The 13,892-nt window shown below is 42.3% G+C and overlaps 1 protein-coding gene across 1 annotated transcript in view; it reads right to left on the minus strand.

Moving 5' to 3' along the window:
• LOC141020107 (carbonic anhydrase-related protein 10-like) overlaps positions 1–13,892 on the minus strand; it is a 101,041-nt gene that overhangs the window by 55,441 nt on the left and 31,708 nt on the right. The window lies entirely within an intron of this gene.

Genomic DNA, 13,892 nt, shown 5'->3' on the forward strand with positions numbered 1-13,892 from the left:
CGCAAGATCAAACCATAAAAAAAGAGAGAAAGGTAGCAGATGAGCTTCATTATGATGGGGCAGGAGAAATGGGGAGTTTAGGGAGATCTGGATTTACATATGGCTTCATTAAAATGGGACTAAAAAAGAAGCTTTCATTAAAGTCTCCAGGTTATTATCTGCCAGTATAACTAAGGTAGAGAAACTGACTTTATTAAAGTCTGTCAGAAAGTTCTCCCGCTGGCTTTTATTGCTGATAATCTACAGCAGTGGCTCCCAACCTTTTTGTCTTGTGACCCCTTTAAATGTAGCTGTGGGAGCCTCATCACAGGTTATGACCTCAGTGTGTTCAAAGATCATGGATTTGTCTCATTGTAAGGATTCCTGTGGGCCCAGGAAGGTGAAAGTATTGAGTATTTCGAATTAGAGTACAATAAGAAAAACTAACACATTTTATGCTTCTACTCAGAGGCAAATATTTTACTTTTTATTCCACATTTGTCTGACCGCTTTAGTTTCTTGTAACTTTTCAGATTACAGTTTTTCATCACCTTCCTGTCCAGTGAAAACCTTGAATTCCAAGATGTGCTGATGTTGAACGTTTGCAATGTTCCTCCTTCTTCAGCTAAATAAACTCTAATAGAATATGATGAATTGCTGTAGATTAAACTCGCCAACACTGCAGTTACAATTAGAATGAGCTCAACCTGCAGTAAAATGGCACATACACATTAATGTGGTTGCAGTAATAATCCTCAGATATAAAACTGATTTTACTACAAAGATTCCCGGTCATTCGACTTCCCTCCCTTATTGAAGCTTAAACTTGGTCTGGGTGTTTCTAATACTTTATTGCCAATTCACCCTAATAACTATGACGACTGAGTGGTATTTCTCTTAACAACATGCTCAATTCGCACCTCTTGCGAAGTTGTGGTAATGTTTGCCATGTTGACTTGACCGTGGTGTCAGAATAAACGGAGAAATGAGCTTCCAACCCTAGGGCAATACTGCTATCAACATGTGGTTGAAATGATCTCAGCAATAAAATTCAACGCATCTTCTATGCAGTGGCCATGTTGTTTCCACAATAAGAGCTAATGAACGAAATTCAATCAACAAAGTCAGAAGAAAAACATTCCAGGTTAGAGAGGGGACCATTCAAGGAGCGTGTGAATGCCACATCTGATGAAAACACATTAGTGCAAGCCCTCCCAGAGACCACAGAGATTACATCGCTGTGCCTGATCAACTTTAGAATGGAAGTTGATCAGAGCGGTCTGGGTGATTTTCAACCAGACTGAAATCGGCCTAAAGGGACGTACGTGGCTTGTTGCGGCAACTGATTTGACTAAGGTATTCAGAAACAGGACACACTGTAGTGAAAACTTGTATAGTTTAAAATTGTATGAAGAAAATTATAATAATAATAAATTACATTTGATATTTTTAAAAGAAATTTGTGGCTCAAGGAGGGTGGCGCCCTATCGCCCTCTATTGGCCGGCCACGCCCGTATTTTTCTTTAATGCTCTTTAATTTTTCTTGTGACCCTTCAGATTTGTCTTGGGACCTCCTGCAGGGTTCCAACCCCCATGTCGAGGGGTACTGAGTAAAAAGATGTATGACTCCCAATGCAGCAGGGTGGCCTGGAGGGCTTTTCTGACACAAAAAGGTCACATCTTCGATTCCACTTAAAAATGCCTTCAGGGGTTGATGCTGTAACTTCATATTACTGCCACTGGCATGCCCCATACCCTTTAAGGTAAATATATAACTCAGCACGCAACGCTTGTCCACCTCAGTCACATTTGCATACCATCTAGCAGCAGGTGTGTGGGTTGTTTGGTGATTAGTACAGATTACGGGCTGAAACCTGTCAGGGCACACTCACACTAGGCAATCTGTACCGTGCCAAAGCACGTTTGACCCCCAAAGTCCAGTTTGTTTGACTAGTATGAGCGCTCCCTACTGTGCTAACGTAAGGTACACTTCCTTGGGCCTGGCACGGTTGGAAGAGGTGTGCTCATGCATGAGCACATGCACAGGTACGCAACGAAGACATGACCTATAATCATGCCTATTACGCCGCCTTGCATAAACAAGAAATCCAGGAATGTCAGAGGGCCGTCTATAACCAAAATGACACAAAATAACCCACAAAAAAGTCAGTAAAGTCATGTTCTCTGTGACGTTCAGGCCCGGTTGCGGCTGGAGCAATGTGAGTGCAGGCCTGCGGGGGCACTGGGGAGGAGGGACAGTCATGCTTCAGAACGGTATGGAGCAGCTGAGCCAAGTGTAAGTGCGCCCTCAGTTGTAGTTCTGTTGTGTTGTTTGTGCATTAGCGCCACAGTCACATGAGACCTTGGAGGAAAGCTGAGAAAATATTGTGGTTTTTAACATCTTTATTTCTGATTCTTTTTGTGTTTTCTCACCTCTCTCTCACCTCTGGTTTGGACCCAGGAACTGCCAAACCGTCCATTTACACTCCTTTTTTGTTCAAGTTCCAGGGGGAATGTGCAAAAAGGGGTATGTCCAGGTTTGAGAGTTATTTTGAGAATATGTTGATGATGAGCAGTGTTTACATGTTTACTAATGTGTTGCAGCTGTTAACTTAGGTATGCATAAATCACAGCTGTAAGTTAATTGTAGCTTATGTTGCTTATTACTGCTTCTTCTGTACATACGGCAGCTAACATATATTCTATTTTCAATGCTTTTTGATATGTTTGTCTGTCTAACTGATGTTGCTTATTTGCTGTTTTTATATGCACAGCTGTTTGACGCATGGATTGTAATATTGAGCTATAATAACTTTGACCTGACTCATTCTATAACATTGCTGGACCCATGAGGGGGTAAATAGAACCTCACATATTGTCTTTCTATTCCACACATGCTTGTTCCTTGTCTAAACACCTGCATTACCCACAGTGCAACTTGACTGCTGACGGTTCAGTAATCTAGCCTCATTTTCAATCTTGCATTCTTCAGCCCAAACCCACGCTGACTCAAGTAAATCACTGGAGGCAAATCAAACTTCGCCTGGCATACTTGCCTACCTTGAGCCCTCAAACTAGGTCAAAACCAAAGCAGGGTTCTGGGGTTTCCTACCCCTGAAAAAGTTGAGATTCAAGGACATAGTTTCCTGCATTCTGGTGGCTTTGAAGAATGAAAATGGCAAAAAATAAAGTAAAATGTGACAGCATTTTTATGTCAAGTAATTATATTTTGCTTTTAATTCTTAGAAAGCAATGTAGAGTAATTTGACCTCTGTGGCATAAAGTAATATTCATCACTTCTCATTCATTTATACATTTGGTGCCCTGTTTGTCAGCCTCTTGATGGAGGTGCCACCCCTGTCATTGACAGAAAAATTGATGTGGTAGATTTTACAGCCTCTTCATCACTTTATGTAACAAACCTGAACTCTTCTCTCCACAGCGTCTGAAATTAGTTGAAGTATTCTTTCTCTCCTTTCCTTTGTCCTTCTCACACTGAGGAGGACGGAGCGCAACAGAACAGTATGATACATGATCTACAGTGCCAATAACAGGTTATTATAACTCAAAGAAAAAAAGTGTGAAAGAATTGTCATAAATCTGGAGAATTGTGACCCCGGGAGGAAACCAGGACAGAGCAATGAAAAACGGAAGTCTCCCAAGAATAGCAGGAGGGTTGGCAAATTTTCTTCCCCCTCTGGAGACAGTTGTACTCCCCAACACATTTAAACACAAACACACACATATTATTGTTAAAGCACCATGATGTAACTTTTTCACCTTAAACTACCAGCTTCAGAGTCTTGTTGATGGTACAGTGTGATGTAACAGGGTGAATGGTGTCTCTGTCTCTTGTTTCTGCTCTATGTAACTTCAGTGAGAGGGTAGGATCACAGCGTTACATACATGTTTACTTCAACATACAAGTTTTCAACACATCACATTGTTATGATGTCATGAGTTTAGTTTGTAGTTAGCACCTACATTACATCTGGCAAACTGTTACACAGCTGCGGTTTGTATTTACCACAGTGGTGTTGCACTCAGGAACTGTGGGGGGCGCCAAATTACACAAAATGATAATTTCTACATAATGTTGCTTTAAAGGCCTGATCTGAAGAGAAAAAAGAGTGACACTACAGTCATTCTGCTGTAGCAAACATTATTGTCATGTAGCCTTGTTGAATTTTTATTTAAACAAACAGAAATGTTATGCCATCACTGTCCTCTTGGTATCAAAAAATCACACATGTATGTTTTTAAGGTATTGCTTTAAAGTTAGAAAATTCCACTAAAACATTGCCACTGATCAAAGCATGTGTTGTAATTCCGCGATAAATGAGTCTATAGGTTATGATATGTGAGTCTACAATACAAGCGGGAAACATCCCATCTGTTTGGGATCAGATGCTGCAGGCTTGCTCTGCCACCAGCTGATCCTTTACCATAACATCATTACAGATCTTCTGTCCTGCAGCAATGGACCTGAATGGGATTGGACAGGAACATTGGGCTGATAGCCAGATGTGAGCTGCATGACATGCACGCTCACATGCACTAAAGTCACTGTAACTTCGAAACATGTACACACAGACATTTTCTCTCTCTCTCTCTCTCTCTCTCTCTCACACACACACACACACACACCAGTGACAGGGCTTATCACGAGCTAAACTGTCATAATGCTTGTCAGAGACGAGCTTAATGACAGCTCAGAGTGTAAAACAGCTGTCATTATGATCAAAAAACTCATCAACAGTAGTCAGTGTGTTCAGCTGAGGCTCAGCTGAATGGGAGACATGTTTAAATGCTTGATGGATGTGAACTCATTTGATATGATCATTTTTTTTAACGCACATGAGGCTCTTTTCCAGCTGCATGCTGTTTGTGTTTTCATTCACGCTGATTCACATGTAGGAGTCCACCACAGCCCGCCACTCTACCTCTACCTTTTTCACTCCGTCCTCATATCCCTCCCTCTCACTTTCTCTCTCTTTATCTCCCTCTCCATCCATCCATCCATCCGTCCCTCTCCTGCAGTATTCAGTGTAGGAGTGACGTGACAGATGTAGCAGCCCTGACCTGCAGAGTGCAATCCTGACCCCTGCTCGGCTCACAGCCGCATGTCAACACACTGTTAAATCACCCAGCTGTGTGTGTGTGTCTGTGTCTAAGTAGGTCTGTGTGTGAGAGGCAGACGCAGACTTTATGTCATGAAGTGCATGTAGGTGTGCAGAAAATGGAGAAAATCTAAATGCGTATCTTCCTGTATGTGGGATTTTGCATGTGTATGAAAAGACGATACCTAAAGGCTCCCGCACCACAATCTTGAAGGTCAGAGTGGATGAGAAAGGCCTCTTGAATGGTAGTGCTACAAAGACGGCTTGTGTTTACAAGCATGCTAGCAGCTCAGTGAGGCTGTCAGCTGATGCCAGCAGGCTAACATACACATGATAACCATCCTAGTTTTTGTCTAGTGGAATAATAACACTTGTTAGAAAGTAAAGCTGGACCGATTGTCACGATGAAGCAGAGGAGGTAGAACCAAATGCAGCAGATGGCAGGCAGGAAGATCCTTAAGGCAACACAACAGCAAGACCAGGGAAACTCAACAGATGACTCGACAAAGACAGTGGAGTGGAGAAACACAGATGAAGGAAAAACACTAGGAACAGGAAAGAAGCTGGTAGGCTGGAAAAACACTGGGAAACGCGCTGACTAATTAGACAGGTACAAGAGCAGTGTGGAGGGAGGGCAGACTGGAGATGAGCTCAAGAACACAGGAGGGAAAACAGAACACTGGAAAGGCATAACATGAAACTGAAAAGACTTAACCATGACACCTATACTCAATTATTTGTTATTACTATGGTTATCAAACACTTGTGATAGAGATATGTAACAGGCAGGGCATTTTACAGTACACTTACACAATACACTTTATTGTCCCAAAAGACATCAGTGAACTGAAACAGTAAACTTTAATAATTATAAATTATACCAAGCATCCTGACTTTGTTTTGTGAGAGGCTGTTTCGCCTATTGCATCTTGATCCTTACGCAAGATTCACAATATTATTGCCAGAGGTTCAGTATTTAGCTGTTATCTGCTTTTACACAAATGGCTGTCACAATGACCTTACAAAAGCTCCCAAAACTGTAGCAGACTTAGCACTCGACTCATCAGAAGAGCTGGAATGTTCCTCAAAATTCACAATGAATTTTCACACATCACAGTGGACCCACCAAATGTTTATCAGTCTGCTTTTTTCTTTTTACTTGACAGTTCATTTTGGGAGCTGAAGGGACACAGGAAGCACCGTGGGCGGGCTTTGCTAAAGGGCAGCAGTACTTTGTGCATCGACACTACATATTTGTGCTGGATTTAAATGATGAGGTGAGGAATCATCCAACATGAATGTAATTCTTGGGGATATTGGGTCGGGTCCTCTGATTGGTTGGTTCAAATGTGGGTCACAGCAGCAGTCACACTGTGACAGTTGTGGTCATGAAGTTTTGACACTGAGCTGTCTCTGCTCTGAATCAGCCATCAGAGTGACGATCTTGGACCACACTTCAGGACTGATGACTTAAGATTTCACCCTCAATTGGCAACTTAGGTCTGGGACAGCTTGAGCTGTAATGTGTCTGGGCCTGGTGTGTGCATACATCCTGTCTGTCCCATAGCAGATGGTTTCTGAACATCAGTAGGCGTCTAAGGAAGGGACAGAATTACAAAATGATCGACAGCTGCCAAGCACAGACAGAGAACACAGCAGGAGACAGAAGACACCCCTCATGCTTAAGAACACTGATAATATTTAATGTCTGCAGGGTCAAGCAAGTGGAGAGAACAGCGAGGGACACTGAGACAAAGAGAGAGACAGAGCGAAGAAGGAGGCAGAGGCATGGAGACAGTTGGAGGAAGCCCTGAGGATTCACCATCCTTTTTAATATTAATAAATCTGACTGGGTTCAAATTGTGGGGAAAAGAGAGAGAGAGACAAAGACACAGCGAAGAGGGAGCTAAAGAGTGAGGGAAGACAGCCGGAGGGTCTGCTTCTTAAAGGAAAACACTGAGCTGAGTTTTCAGGAGAATGATTATGTGCTAAGTGATAAGAACATAGTTAATTCTGCATTTTAGCAGACACAGCTGCATGGAGAGCGATAGAAACTCAATGAAAGTTAAAGCATAGGTACACTGATTTTCTACATTTGTCCATTGTTGTTAAAAAGACCAAACCAACAATCAATGAATCCTCCTAACAAGTATTGTGTGATATATCTTCTTCCTCTGCGTTGTACTGCTCTCCTGTTGTCAAAACATTAGCGAGTGCCCACGTTGCACTGGTGGACATATTCCTTCATTAGCATGAACACACACACTGAAGTTTATTTGGACTCAATCACACACACACACACACCAACCTGCTGCCACAATGCTCCAGGGCACCAAATGTGGATTCATCCCCTGTTAAAGAAAGTCCCCGACAAATGCGTTATTTCTTCTGTTTGAGTGACATTTGATACACAGTACAATGGCCAGCTGTTTTAGGAAATGACTGTTTCCTTTTCAAAATGAAACTATATTCACTTTACTTGGATCTGCGTAGCCTTGTGGAAGACTCCGGTCATGCACAATGAGTGCACCGGGGAGAGTGTGTGCAGGCAGGTAGCCTGTCTGATCATTTCATACGGGCTGAATGAAACAACTGGATGGGCCTAGATCAGGGGTGGGTGACATTTTTCCCAGAGGGCCACGCTGATTTATAAAATGTAAGCAAAGGGACACAAATTGGTCAATTGAAATGAACCACTAAACACATGGTGCTGAATGATGTTAAACTAATTCTTAGTACACAAAGCAGCACTGAATAATAAAAAGATCTGGCTAATATTACTTATTCATGAACAAACATCTGGTCTTATACTTCATGTATAACTTCATGTTGTTTTCAATGAGAATGAATTATAAATAAGATATTTATAAATGACAACATGAAAAACAGTGCCTACCCACGTCATTCAGCCCAATGGGAGCAGTTGAGACGTCATGTCTGATGTTGAAATGCACAGCACAGAGGACATGTGTTCATTAGTCAGTCGTGATCTGTAACGTGACTTGAAGTCCAACCATGTCTCCATCTTGACAACTGCTATTGTAACTTGTCGCTCGAGGTGAGTGAGCAAGAGGGCGGTAACACGGGACAAACTGACTGAGACAAGAGGGAGCACTCAGGCTATATGCACACACACAAGGGCTGATTACAGAGGAGACACAGGTGGACACAGAAAAAGGAAGAAATGAAACAATGGGAGCAAAACATGACACGTGAGGGTAAAACTTCAAAATAAGACAGGAAACCACAGACGCACAACCAGGATCACGACAATTGTTACCTCAAGAGGTGCTGAGATTCTCTGAAGGAACAGTTTGACATGTTGTGAACTATACTTGTAGAGTTAGATCAACAGATATTAGATCGATACCACTCTCATACAGTATTTGTTCAGTATAACAGAGGTTTGTGTCCACAGGATCCATCGTCCTCACGCCTCCCATTCATTGTCTATGTAGGAAGCCATGCAAAGCATTCTGGTAGCTGTGCGTTGTACTTTGATTCGGGCTACTTTATGCAAATCAGTGGCGTCCAGCACGACGCGACACCTCTGGAAGCTCCTGATAAAACAAAACTTTGAAATCCCAGGGCAGCAGCCCAGGAGTGTTGTTCGTCCAATCAGGTGCAGCCAGTAAGTTTGTGCCTGGTTGCCGGAGGGTATAGCCTGTTTTGGTCAGTCGTGCAAAGCTGGGCAGCGTTGAAATGACACCCCTGAGGACACGTACCTTGAGACTACAACCAGCAGCCCATTAGCTTAGCTTAGCAGAAAGGCTAGAAACAGCTGGTCTGGCTCGGTCCAAAGATCCTCCTGCCAGCACCTCTAACTCTCACTAAGTAACACATTATATCTAATTTTTGTCAAATAAGTAACTGTAAAAACGTGAATTTGTCTTTTCACAGGGTGTTACGGGTCGGACTGTTTGATGGCTGGTAGCAGTGTCTGGTTGACTTGCATGCAGCCTTACCCCGAAAAAACTCTGGTACGGTTTTCTGCGCCCCGTCGTCCATCAACCCCCACCGGCTCTGTTTTGAGTGCAGCACGGCACAGCACTGCCGGACAGCTGGAGTTACGAGACCGAGGAGTTCCCGCGCTAATTACATAATCATGCGCGACCTTAGTTATACATATGTGTTATAAACACAATAACAAGTAGTGTTCCCAACTTAAGGATTAGAAGAAGTGCTTGGATTTGTCTCTTTTTTGAGATTTTTGTGCTGCCGTCAACACGGAGTGTTTTATTATGAAAATTAAACAGATGTTATCATGTTGTTTCGGTGTGTGACTTCCTGTCTGCTCTGTGCTGAAACCATGCTCCGGCATCCGGCAGAAATAGAAGCCTTGCGTATCTGCTACAGAAGGGACGGGACTGCCGGAGCTGCAACGGAGTAGATACACAACACAGCGAAGCCAGTGGAAGTACTCACATAGACTAGAGTGAAACCTATCAGCTCTGCTGCCGTGGCAAAGCAGAGACGGACCAAACATGGATCTGGTGGAATTTAGGGGTTAGATCTCACAGTCCATCCTCTGGGTGTGAGGAAACTACAAAGATTTACTCTCACACAGCTCATGAAAGTAAGGGCATACACCCAGTATATCAAGATACCAAGACACCAGTGCCACAGAGCAATCGCGTTATAGAGAGTAAAATAGCAAAACACTGATGAGAATGTGTGAATGAGTGAGGAGTTCTCTGACAGCTGGGGAATAACTGTTGTTTTGACTGGACTTTGGAAGGTTGCTCCTCTATCAGTGAGCCAAGAGCAGAGGCCTGGTGAGTGGATGACTGGGAGAGCAGAGCCAAGCAGTTGGTGTTGAGGTGACAGGCTGTGCTGGGGTGTGAGGCCGGACCGTTTGTTCTGGGATAATGCACTCACAAAATGAATGTTTCACTCTGCGTGTCACACGGTGCGCCCCAACTCGTCACGTCAAATTCATTTGGAGGGACCCAGCTTGCTCAGAAAACAATAGCCATTAAGTAGATTGCTTACTTGTAAAAATATGAGTTTTGCCACTTTCAGAATTGATGTGTCACGGCGGAGAACACACGCCAGAGTCACAAAGCCTGCAAACGCTCACATTAACCTTTCTTGATCTTTATAGAAGCAATTTATCCCCAGAAATGATTTCATTATCAGCTCCTGCTCCACTGGAAGCCGTAATAGAAGTCCCTTATCAGACATCCGTTCTGTAGTAGTACCGCAGCATCCACTGAGCTCACTGTTTCCGTCTGTCTGAGATGCACACACACACACACACACAACAGCCACAAGCACTGGTACCTTCTTTTAAAAATTTGGAACGTACTTGTTCTTCCTCGTCTTGCTTTTATCTGTGTTAATGTCCTTCGTGGCTCTGAAAACCACGTCACAACAAACTCTTCCCCCCAAAGAGCTTCATAAATAAATGCATCTGGCTTGATTTGGGCAGAATAAAGTAAAAAATTCATGGATTTCTTAAATGGTGGTGTCTTCTGATGTCATCAGGATCTAATCCACTCTGATATAAAAGAGGACCAAAGTTCAAGCATTAAACATTCTTAGATATTACTTTTTATAGTTTAAAACTCCAAAAAATCTAGTCTGCTTCATCAGGACTATGTGGGTGAGGTCTGTTCAGACCTGGGGGGGAGCTCAAAGTGTAAACACTGACAGGAATATTTTGGGTGCACTACGTCACCAGCAGGATTCACCATCCCTCCACTACAAATATTGTCTTGGCAGTAGGGAGGGAGACACAGCAGGACTCTTCACTTTGGGGAACAAAACAGAGACAGATCGCAGGTGTATCATTTCCTCATTTCCTAGGAAGTTTCCTGAAGATGAATTATGTAATATGGCACTAATGATAGGAAATCAAGTTCTGAGACGGTTATTTTAGTGAGTTTAGTGAGTCGTGCTCAGTTTGTTGATCATCATGCAGCTGAATAAGGCTGCGTTCACTGCTGTAACTAGTAAAAACAACAGCTGTAAAAGGTCCCAGAATGAGATGTTCGCTGCGTATGATATCTGTGTCATTGTGAGTACAGTACGTGCTTTAAACACAGTGAATCAGCCTTTCATTACAATCCCACTAACCAGGCATTAGCCCCGCTCAAGGCTTAAGAGGCTATTACCCATTCTGACCCATATTGCCTTGGTATTTTACACATGTAACCTTAGATGTGTGCAGAGACACATGTATGCACAGTACATACACATATCGTGCAATGCATGGTAATGCCATATGTTTAAACAGAGAGCATGGATTACATTTTAAGTGTGATTTCCTCAAGAGCAGTTCATTACTGACACAGGTTTATCATGCTGTGTGTACATTACAGGCGAGTACTTCTGATGGGATATCATGGTCACATCTACAGAGGACTGCAGATCATGTGTTGTGGGGAGATCATGTTACTCCTGAGAGGACAATACCTCTTCTGCATGTTTTTTGGGTAAAAATGTACATTTAATATTGCACATTATAGTATCAATATCAATATAACATGATGCAGTGAAGGATAATGGTGTTTTTAGTAAAGCTGCAAATACAACACTATCTATCATCAATTCTGCAATGACTTGCTGAATGTCAGAAATCCTCTCCAGTATGCACACTGTAGCAGGGGCTGGTTGATTGTGCGGTTGCAGTACAAACGAGAGCCCCCAAATAAATTCAAGATTCAAACTTTGACATTTTACTGACAGCCGTTGACAGTAAGAAATAATAATAATACTGCGAGCCAAATAAAATGCCTCTGTGCTCTCAAACAATGATGTAACTCCACTGTAATCCCCTTAACTGTGTCTCTGTTTGCGTCTGTACTGCTCATACATTCCTTCACCTCTAAGACAGCGAGACACACAGCAGAGATGAAGAGAGAGGAAGATATATTGACATAACAGTAGATGAAGTGCAGATGTATACTGATTTCTCTGACACATACAGTAAATGTTTATCCTTGTCTATGTACAGGTTTGTAAAGAGATGAGATGTATTCTTGTTTTACTGCTTAGTTGGTTAGTCATCGTTACACAGTGTTGCTACACTTGACCTTTCTTCCTCTTTAGCCTTCAGCAGTCTGTAGAAACGTTACCTGAATTCTTACCAATTCTTTTATTGCAGCCTAATCGCAACAGCTCTTTAACATCTTAACTGTGATGGTGGGTGAATCTGTGTATGATGACATCAGATTTCATGTACAGACACCGACATTTTCAATGGATTAGGTTCGAGGAGCCTACCACTCGACTCGACACCTCCAATTAGTCATCTGTGATTAAAATTGTTGATGATAGTGAGCTAAATATTAGACCTGTGAAAAACATTGCTTGACTTTGAAGTGATATTCAGTTAAACAGATTGCACTTGAATTTTCTTTTTTTTCAGGGAGAACCATTTCATGAATTGCTCTGGACTTAAAAATACACTCAGTCATCTGTCAGCAGCACCTGAGCAACCTTTGCTTCCCTGAAGTTGGTTAGTGAAAATCAGCTGTGTCATTCTGCTTGTTGCTGCTCTGTTGAAACACAATGTTTGCCCCTCAAACTACTACTTGACAAATGACCCTTATTTTACAATGTTCCAGGAGATGAGGTACAAAAGAAACCACTGGCCCATAGACTGCCTGCAGGGTGAGAGAACAGTAGTCCAGTTTTCATGTGAGGATGGACCAAAATGCATCATTATGTAGTTGTCTCACCAAATTCTGCCCCTCTTCTGTGGCTGATGTAAATTTCATAATGATCCTCACTCCCTGAAGTCAAGCAGCACAAGTCAAGTGACAATGTGCAAATACTGCTGGCCTGTTTTTGGGTAAACTGAATATGTAAGAGTAGTCTTCCATGTGGCTGTTTATAACACAGGGCTCTTGTTGATCACACTTTTTAATAACCGTCATTAATAAATAGCAAATCTGCTCTTAATTAAACCACACTGCTGACGCCAGTAAAGCTCCTTTACATTTTTACTTCTTTGCTTCATTTGAATCATATCAGGCTCATGTCAAGGCCTGAGTGCTTTAATACAGTAAATGGAAGAAAGGCGTGTAAAACCACTCATCAGTTCAGACTTCTAAAACTTTACATTTTTCATCAGCGTGTTTCTTCCCACGACATCCAAGTGATGAGAAGACTGTGGGATCATTGGCACTTTTCCAGGAACATCCTGCCCTTCCTCTCTCCGTTTCCTTCACACATTGTTCTCACTTTGTGTTTATCTATGGAGGCAGAGGGTGTGTGTGTGTGTGTGTGTGTGTGTGTGTGTGTGTGAGAGAGAGAGAGAGACTGTGGAAAGCAGGTGCAGTTTGCGTCTCTGACACAGGTGTGTGAGTTCAGGACTCAGAAAGCTCCTCTGATAATGTTTCTGTGACATGAGTTATGATTGGACCAAAAAAAAAACAGGATACAAAATGTGATTTCATAGAACATACGTACGTCTTATGTAACTTCCCAAACAACACCATTCACTAATGCAAAAATCGTTACATACAGCGTTACATACATGTTTACTTCAACGTACAAGTTTTCAACTCAAAATCAAATGACAATTTCTACACAATGTTGCTTTAAATCAGAAGCTAGTATTAACATTTTAACTTATAGTGGCAGGTTAGGCTCACGTCCTCTGCACACCCACTCAATTACATTCCTCAGCCAATCATATTCTACTTCTGCCTCACAGGAAAAGTACAGAGAAAATGAAACAGGTGTCGCAGCATTAAAATTCACACACTTGTCATCACACTATGAAAACTGTTTCTCTCATGAGGGTTGACTTAAAGTATGCCATGAGACAGGTGTTTACCACCG

Source organism: Pagrus major, chromosome 23 (assembly GCF_040436345.1).
Source record: "Pagrus major chromosome 23, Pma_NU_1.0".
In the NCBI taxonomy this organism is placed as follows: domain Eukaryota; kingdom Metazoa; phylum Chordata; class Actinopteri; order Spariformes; family Sparidae; genus Pagrus; species Pagrus major.